Source organism: Lonchura striata, chromosome 33 (genome assembly GCF_046129695.1).
Source record: "Lonchura striata isolate bLonStr1 chromosome 33, bLonStr1.mat, whole genome shotgun sequence".
Lineage (NCBI taxonomy): Eukaryota > Metazoa > Chordata > Aves > Passeriformes > Estrildidae > Lonchura > Lonchura striata.
The window spans coordinates 5,985,690-5,995,303 of NC_134635.1; positions in this window are offsets into that span (position 1 = coordinate 5,985,690).

Sequence of the window (9,614 nt, forward strand, 5' to 3'; positions counted from 1 at the left end):
GATATAAGGATTCTTTGCAGTGAGGCCCCAGCCCAGGACCAGGGGCCCCTGGGCACATCCTTTTTCCATTTTCCCTGGGAAAGAAAACTCAGCAGTCCAGGTTCCTGATGTCAGTTTGTAGGGCTCCCTTGGGTCTATCAGGGCAGCACAAGTTTGAGGTGGGGACAACTTCGGTGTGGGGTCCATCCTTCGATATAAGGATTTTTTGCAGTCAGGGCCAGGGACCCCTGGGCACTTCCTTTTTCCATTTTCCCTGGGAAAGAAAACTCAGCAGTCCAGGTTCCTGATGTCAGTTTGTAGGGCTCCCTTGGGTCTATCAGGGCAGCACAAGTTTGAGGTGGGGACATGTTCGGTGTGGGGTCCATCCTTCGATATAAGGATTTTTTGCAGTCAGGGGCCCCTGGGCACATCCTTTTTCCATTTTCCCTGGGAAAGAAAACTCAGCAGTCCAGGTTCCTGATGTCAGTTTGTAGGGCTCCCTTGGGTCTATCAGGGCAGCACAAGTTTGAGGTGGGGACAACTTCGGTGTGGGGTCCATCCTTCGATATAAGGATTCTTTGCAGTGAGGCCCCTGGGCACATCCTTTTTCCATTTTCCCTGGGAAAGAAAACTCAGCAGTCCAGGTTCCTGATGTCAGTTTGTAGGGCTCCCTTGGGTCTATCAGGGCAGCACAAGTTTGAGGTGGGGACAACTTCGGTGTGGGGTCCATCCTTCGATATAAGGATTCTTTGCAGTCAGGGCCAGGGGCCCCTGGGCACATCCTTTTTCCATTTTCCCTGGGAAAGAAAACTCAGCAGTCCAGGTTCCTGATGTCAGTTTGTAGGGCTCCCTTGGGTCTATCAGGGCAGCACAAGTTTGAGGTGGGGACAATTTCGGTGTTGGGTCCATCCTTCGATATAAGGATTTATTGCAGTCAGGGCCAAGGGCCCCTGGGCACATCGTTTTTCCATTTTCCCTGGGAAAGAAAACTCAGCAGTCCAGGTTGCTGATGTCAGTTTGTAGGGCTCCCTTGGGTCTATCAGGGCAGCACAAGTTTGAGGTGGGGACAACTTCGGTGTGGGGTCCATCCTTCGATATAAGGATTTTTTGCAGTCAGGGCCAGGGGCCCCTGGGCACATCCTTTTTCCATTTTCCCTGGGAAAGAAAACTCAGCAGTCCAGGTTCCTGATGTCAATTTGTAGGGTTCCCTTGGGTCTATCAGGGCAGCACAAGTTTGAGGTGGGGACAACTTCGGTGTTGGGTCCATCCTTCGATATAAGGATTTTTTGCAGTCAGGGCCCGGGGCCCAGGGCCAGGGGCCCCTGGGCACATCCTTTTTCCATTTTCCCTGGGAAAGAAAACTCAGCAGTCCAGGTTCCTGATGTCAGTTTGTAGGGCTCCCTTGGGTCTATCAGGGCAGCACAAGTTTGAGGTGGGGACAACTTCGGTGTGGGGTCCATCCTTCGATATAAGGATTTTTTGCAGTCAGGGCCAGGGGCCCCAGGGCACCTCCTTTTTCCATTTTCCCTGGGAAAGAAAACTCAGCAGTCCAGGTTCCTGATGTCAGTTTGTAGGGCTCCCTTGGGTCTATCAGGGCAGCACAAGTTTGAGGTGGGGACAACTTCGGTGTGGGGTCCATCCTTCGATATAAGGATTCTTTGCAGTCAGGGCCAGGGGCCCCTGGGCACATCCTTTTTCCATTTTCCCTGGGAAAGAAAACTAAGCAGTCCAGGTTCCTGATGTCAGTTTGTAGGGCTCCCTTGGGTCTATCAGGGCAGCACAAGTTTGAGGTGGGGACATCTTTGGTGTGGGGTCCATCCTTCGATATAAGGATTCTTTGCAGTCAGGGCCAGGGGCCCCTGGGCACATCCTTTTTCCATTTTCCCTGGGAAAGAAAACTCAGCAGTCCAGGTTGCTGATGTCAGTTTGTAGGGCTCCCTTGGGTCTATCAGGGCAGCACAAGTTTGAGGTGGGGACAACTTCGGTGTGAGGTCCATCCTTCGATATAAGGATTCTTTGCAGTCAGGGCCAGGGGCCCCTGGGCACATCCTTTTTCCATTTTCCCTGGGAAAGAAAACTCACCAGTCCAGGTTCCTGATGTCAGTTTGTAGGGCTCCCTTGGGTCTATCAGGGCAGCACAAGTTTGGGGTGGGGACAACTTCGGTGTGGGGTCCATCCTTCAATATAAGGATTCTTTGCAGTGAGGCCCCAGCCCAGAGCCAGGGGCCCCTGGGCACATCCTTTTTCCATTTTCCCTGGGAAAGAAAACTCAGCAGTCCAGGTTCCTGATGTCAGTTTGTAGGGTTCCCTTGGGTCTATCAGGGCAGCACAAGTTTGAGGTGGGGACAACTTCGGTGTGGGGTCCATCCTTCGATATAAGGATTCTTTGCAGTGTGGCCCCAGCCCATGTCCAGGGGCCCCTGGGCACATCCTTTTTCCATTTTCCCTGGGAAAGAAAACTCAGCAGTCCAGGTTCCTGATGTCAGTTTGTAGGGCTCCCTTGGGTCTATCAGGGCAGCACAAGTTTGAGGTGGGGACAATTTCGCTGTTGGGTCCATCCTTCGATATAAGGATTTATTGCAGTCAGGGCCAGGGGCCCCTGGGCACATCCTTTTTCCATTTTCCCTGGGAAAGAAAACTCAGCAGTCCAGGTTCCTGATGTCAGTTTGTAGGGCTCCCTTGGGTCTATCAGGGCAGCACAAGTTTGAGGTGGGGACAACTTCGGTGTGGGGTCCATCCTTCGATATAAGGATTTTTTGCAGTCAGGGCCAGGGGCCCCTGGGCACATCCTTTTTCCATTTTCCCTGGGAAAGAAAAGTCAGCAGTCCAGGTTCCTGATGTCAGTCTGTAGGGCTCCCTTGGGTCTATCAGGGCAGCACAAGTTTGAGGTGGGGACAACTTCGGTGTGGGGTCCATCCTTCGATATAAGGATTTTTTGCAGTCAGGGCCAGGGGCCCCTGGGCACATCCTTTTTCCATTTTCCCTGGGAAAGAAAACTCAGCAGTCCAGGTTCCTGATGTCAGTTTGTAGGGCTCCCTTGGGTCTATCAGGGCAGCACAAGTTTGAGGTGGGGACATCTTCGGTGTGGGGTCCATCCTTCGATATAAGGATTTTTTGCAGTCAGGGGCCCCTGGGCACATCCTTTTTCCATTTTCCCTGGGAAAGAAAACTCAGCAGTCCAGGTTCCTGATGTCAGTTTGTAGGGCTCCCTTGGGTCTATCAGGGCAGCACAAGTTTGAGGTGGGGACAACTTCGGTCTGGGGTCCATCCTTCGATATAAGGATTCTTTGCAGTGAGGCCCCTGGGCACATCCTTTTTCCATTTTCCCTGGGAAAGAAAACTCAGCAGTCCAGGTTCCTGATGTCAGTTTGTAGGGCTCCCTTGGGTCTATCAGGGCAGCACAAGTTTGAGGTGGGGACAACTTCGGTGTGGGGTCCATCCTTCGATATAAGGATTTTTTGCAGTCAGGGCCAGGGGCCCCTGGGCACATCCTTTTTCCATTTTCCCTGGGAAAGAAAACTCAGCAGTCCAGGTTCCTGATGTCAGTTTGTAGGGCTCCCTTGGGTCTATCAGGGCAGCACAAGTTTGAGGTGGGGACAATTTCGGTGTTGGGTCCATCCTTCGATATAAGGATTTATTGCAGTCAGGGCCAGGGGCCCCTGGGCACATCCTTTTTCCATTTTCCCTGGGAAAGAAAACTCAGCAGTCCAGGTTCCTGATGTCAGTTTGTAGGGCTCCCTTGGGTCTATCAGGGCAGCACAAGTTTGAGGTGGGGACAACTTCGGTGTGGGGTCCATCCTTCGATATAAGGATTTTTTGCAGTCAGGGCCAGGGGCCCCTGGGCACATCCTTTTTCCATTTTCCCTGGGAAAGAAAACTCAGCAGTCCAGGTTCCTGATGTCAATTTGTAGGGTTCCCTTGGGTCTATCAGGGCAGCACAAGTTTGAGGTGGGGACAACTTCGGTGTTGGGTCCATCCTTCGATATATGGATTTTTTGCAGTCAGGGCCCGGGGCCCAGGGCCAGGGGCCCCTGGGCACATCCTTTTTCCATTTTCCCTGGGAAAGAAAACTCAGCAGTCCAGGTTCCTGATGTCAGTTTGTAGGGCTCCCTTGGGTGTATCAGGGCAGCACAAGTTTGAGGTGGGGACAACTTCGGTGTGGGGTCCATCCTTCGATATAAGGATTTTTTGCAGTCAGGGCCAGGGGCCCCTGGGCACATCCTTCGGTCACTTTCCCCGGGAAAGAAAACTCAGCAGTCCAGGTTCCTGATGTCAGTTTGTAGGGCTCCCTTGGGTCTATCAGGGCAGCACAAGTCTGACGTGGGGACAACTTCGGTCTGGGGTCCATCCTTCGATGTAAGGTTTTTTTGCAGTGAGGCCCCAGCCCAGGGCCAGGGAACCCTGGGCACATCCTTTTTCCATTTTTCCTGGGAAAGAAAACTCAGCAGTCCAGTTTCCTGATGTCAGTTTGTAGGGTTCCCTTGGGTCTATCAGGGCAGCACTAGTTTGAGGTGGGGACAACTTCGGTGTGGGGTCCATCCTTCGATATAAGGATTCTTTGCAGTCAGGGCCAGGGGCCCCTGGGCACATCCTTTTTCCATTTTCCCTGGGAAAGAAAACTCAGCAGTCCAGGTTGCTGATGTCAGTTTGTAGGGCTCCCTTGGGTCTATCAGGGCAGCACAAGTTTGAGGTGGGGACAACTTCGGTGTGGGGTCCATCCTTCGATATAAGGATTCTTTGCAGTGAGGTCCCTGCCCAGTGCCAGGGGCCCCTGGGCACATCCTTTGGCCATTTTCCCTGGGAAAGAAAACTCAGCAGTCCAGGTTCCTGATGTCAGTTTGTAGGGCTCCCTTGGGTCTATCAGGGCAGCACAAGTTTGAGGTGGGGACAACTTCAGTCTGGGGTCCATCCTTCGATATAAGGATTTTTTGCAGTCAGGGCCAGGGGCCCCCGGGCACATCCTTTTTCCATTTTCCCTGGGAAAGAAAACTCAGCAGTCCAGGTTCCTGATGTCAGTTTGTAGGGCTCCCTTGGGTCTATCAGGGCAGCACAAGTTTGAGGTGGGGACAACTTCGGTCTGGGCTCCATCCTTCGATATAAGGATTCTTTGCAGTGAGGCCCCTGGGCACATCCTTTTTCCATTTTCCCTGGGAAAGAAAACTCAGCAGTCCAGGTTCCTGATGTCAGTTTGTAGGGCTCCCTTGGGTCTATCAGGGCAGCACAAGTTTGAGGTGGGGACAACTTCGGTGTGGGGTCCATCCTTCGATATAAGGATTCTTTGCAGTGAGGCCCCAGCCCAGGGTCAGGGGCCCCTGGGCACATCCTTTTTTCATTTTCTCTGGGAAAGAAAACTCAGCAGTCCAGGTTCCTGATGTCAGTTTGTAGGGCTCCCTTGGGTCTTTCAGGGCAGCACAAGTTTGAGGTGGGGACAACTTCGGTGTGGGGTCCATCCTTCGATATAAGGATTCTTTGCAGTCAGGGCCAGGGGCCCCTGGGCACATCCTTTTTCCATTTTCCCTGGGAAAGAAAACTCAGCAGTCCAGGTTCCTGATGTCAGTTTGTAGGGCTCCCTTGGGTCTATCAGGGCAGCACAAGTTTGAGGTGGGGACAACTTCGGTGTGGGGTCCATCCTTCGATATAAGGATTCTTTGCAGTGAGGCCCCAGCCCAGGACCAGGGGCCCCTGGGCACATCCTTTTTCCATTTTCCCTGGGAAAGAAAACTCAGCAGTCCAGGTTCCTGATGTCAGTTTGTAGGGCTCCCTTGGGTCTATCAGGGCAGCACAAGTTTGAGGTGGGGACAACTTCGGTGTGGGGTCCATCCTTCGATATAAGGATTTTTTGCAGTCAGGGCCAGGGACCCCTGGGCACTTCCTTTTTCCATTTTCCCTGGGAAAGAAAACTCAGCAGTCCAGGTTCCTGATGTCAGTTTGTAGGGCTCCCTTGGGTCTATCAGGGCAGCACAAGTTTGAGGTGGGGACATCTTCGGTGTGGGGTCCATCCTTCGATATAAGGATTTTTTGCAGTCAGGGGCCCCTGGGCACATCCTTTTTCCATTTTCCCTGGGAAAGAAAACTCAGCAGTCCAGGTTCCTGATGTCAGTTTGTAGGGCTCCCTTGGGTCTATCAGGGCAGCACAAGTTTGAGGTGGGGACAACTTCGGTGTGGGGTCCATCCTTCGATATAAGGATTCTTTGCAGTGAGGCCCCTGGGCACATCCTTTTTCCATTTTCCCTGGGAAAGAAAACTCAGCAGTCCAGGTTCCTGATGTCAGTTTGTAGGGCTCCCTTGGGTCTATCAGGGCAGCACAAGTTTGAGGTGGGGACAACTTCGGTGTGGGGTCCATCCTTCGATATAAGGATTCTTTGAAGTGAGGCCCCAGCCCCGGGCCAGGGGCCCCTGGGCACATCCTTTTTTCATTTTCCCTGGGAAAGAAAACTCAGCAGTCCAGGTTCCTGATGTCAGTTTGTAGGGCTCCCTTGGGTCTATCAGGGCAGCACAAGTTTGAGGTGGGGACAACTTCGGTGTGGGGTCCATCCTTCGATATAAGGATTTTTTGCAGTCAGGGCCAGGGGCCCCTGGGCACATCCTTTTTCCATTTTCCCTGGGAAAGAAAACTCAGCAGTCCAGGTTCCTGATGTCAGTTTGTAGGGCTCCCTTGGGTCTATCAGGGCAGCACAAGTTTGAGGTGGGGACAATTTCGGTGTTGGGTCCATCCTTCGATATAAGGATTTATTGCAGTCAGGGCCAGGGGCCCCTGGGCACATCCTTTTTCCATTTTCCCTGGGAAAGAAAACTCAGCAGTCCAGGTTCCTGATGTCAGTTTGTAGGGCTCCCTTGGGTCTATCAGGGCAGCACAAGTTTGAGGTGGGGACAACTTCGGTGTGGGGTCCATCCTTCGATATAAGGATTTTTTGCAGTCAGGGCCAGGGGCCCCTGGGCACATCCTTTTTCCATTTTCCCTGGGAAAGAAAACTCAGCAGTCCAGGTTCCTGATGTCAATTTGTAGGGTTCCCTTGGGTCTATCAGGGCAGCACAAGTTTGAGGTGGGGACAACTTCGGTGTTGGGTCCATCCTTCGATATATGGATTTTTTGCAGTCAGGGCCCGGGGCCCAGGGCCAGGGGCCCCTGGGCACATCCTTTTTCCATTTTCCCTGGGAAAGAAAACTCAGCAGTCCAGGTTCCTGATGTCAGTTTGTAGGGCTCCCTTGGGTGTATCAGGGCAGCACAAGTTTGAGGTGGGGACAACTTCGGTGTGGGGTCCATCCTTCGATATAAGGATTTTTTGCAGTCAGGGCCAGGGGCCCCTGGGCACATCCTTCGGTCACTTTCCCCGGGAAAGAAAACTCAGCAGTCCAGGTTCCTGATGTCAGTTTGTAGGGCTCCCTTGGGTCTATCAGGGCAGCACAAGTCTGACGTGGGGACAACTTCGGTCTGGGGTCCATCCTTCGATGTAAGGTTTTTTTGCAGTGAGGCCCCAGCCCAGGGCCAGGGAACCCTGGGCACATCCTTTTTCCATTTTTCCTGGGAAAGAAAACTCAGCAGTCCAGTTTCCTGATGTCAGTTTGTAGGGTTCCCTTGGGTCTATCAGGGCAGCACTAGTTTGAGGTGGGGACAACTTCGGTGTGGGGTCCATCCTTCGATATAAGGATTCTTTGCAGTCAGGGCCAGGGGCCCCTGGGCACATCCTTTTTCCATTTTCCCTGGGAAAGAAAACTCAGCAGTCCAGGTTGCTGATGTCAGTTTGTAGGGCTCCCTTGGGTCTATCAGGGCAGCACAAGTTTGAGGTGGGGACAACTTCGGTGTGGGGTCCATCCTTCGATATAAGGATTCTTTGCAGTGAGGTCCCTGCCCAGTGCCAGGGGCCCCTGGGCACATCCTTTGGCCATTTTCCCTGGGAAAGAAAACTCAGCAGTCCAGGTTCCTGATGTCAGTTTGTAGGGCTCCCTTGGGTCTATCAGGGCAGCACAAGTTTGAGGTGGGGACAACTTCAGTCTGGGGTCCATCCTTCGATATAAGGATTTTTTGCAGTCAGGGCCAGGGGCCCCCGGGCACATCCTTTTTCCATTTTCCCTGGGAAAGAAAACTCAGCAGTCCAGGTTCCTGATGTCAGTTTGTAGGGCTCCCTTGGGTCTATCAGGGCAGCACAAGTTTGAGGTGGGGACAACTTCGGTCTGGGCTCCATCCTTCGATATAAGGATTCTTTGCAGTGAGGCCCCTGGGCACATCCTTTTTCCATTTTCCCTGGGAAAGAAAACTCAGCAGTCCAGGTTCCTGATGTCAGTTTGTAGGGCTCCCTTGGGTCTATCAGGGCAGCACAAGTTTGAGGTGGGGACAACTTCGGTGTGGGGTCCATCCTTCGATATAAGGATTCTTTGCAGTGAGGCCCCAGCCCAGGGTCAGGGGCCCCTGGGCACATCCTTTTTTCATTTTCTCTGGGAAAGAAAACTCAGCAGTCCAGGTTCCTGATGTCAGTTTGTAGGGCTCCCTTGGGTCTTTCAGGGCAGCACAAGTTTGAGGTGGGGACAACTTCGGTGTGGGGTCCATCCTTCGATATAAGGATTCTTTGCAGTCAGGGCCAGGGGCCCCTGGGCACATCCTTTTTCCATTTTCCCTGGGAAAGAAAACTCAGCAGTCCAGGTTCCTGATGTCAGTTTGTAGGGCTCCCTTGGGTCTATCAGGGCAGCACAAGTTTGAGGTGGGGACAACTTCGGTGTGGGGTCCATCCTTCGATATAAGGATTCTTTGCAGTGAGGCCCCAGCCCAGGACCAGGGGCCCCTGGGCACATCCTTTTTCCATTTTCCCTGGGAAAGAAAACTCAGCAGTCCAGGTTCCTGATGTCAGTTTGTAGGGCTCCCTTGGGTCTATCAGGGCAGCACAAGTTTGAGGTGGGGACAACTTCGGTGTGGGGTCCATCCTTCGATATAAGGATTTTTTGCAGTCAGGGCCAGGGACCCCTGGGCACTTCCTTTTTCCATTTTCCCTGGGAAAGAAAACTCAGCAGTCCAGGTTCCTGATGTCAGTTTGTAGGGCTCCCTTGGGTCTATCAGGGCAGCACAAGTTTGAGGTGGGGACATCTTCGGTGTGGGGTCCATCCTTCGATATAAGGATTTTTTGCAGTCAGGGGCCCCTGGGCACATCCTTTTTCCATTTTCCCTGGGAAAGAAAACTCAGCAGTCCAGGTTCCTGATGTCAGTTTGTAGGGCTCCCTTGGGTCTATCAGGGCAGCACAAGTTTGAGGTGGGGACAACTTCGGTGTGGGGTCCATCCTTCGATATAAGGATTCTTTGCAGTGAGGCCCCTGGGCACATCCTTTTTCCATTTTCCCTGGGAAAGAAAACTCAGCAGTCCAGGTTCCTGATGTCAGTTTGTAGGGCTCCCTTGGGTCTATCAGGGCAGCACAAGTTTGAGGTGGGGACAACTTCGGTGTGGGGTCCATCCTTCGATATAAGGATTCTTTGAAGTGAGGCCCCAGCCCCGGGCCAGGGGCCCCTGGGCACATCCTTTTTTCATTTTCCCTGGGAAAGAAAACTCAGCAGTCCAGGTTCCTGATGTCAGTTTGTAGGGCTCCCTTGGGTCTATCAGGGCAGCACAAGTTTGAGGTGGGGACAACTTCGGTGTGGGGTCCATCCTTCG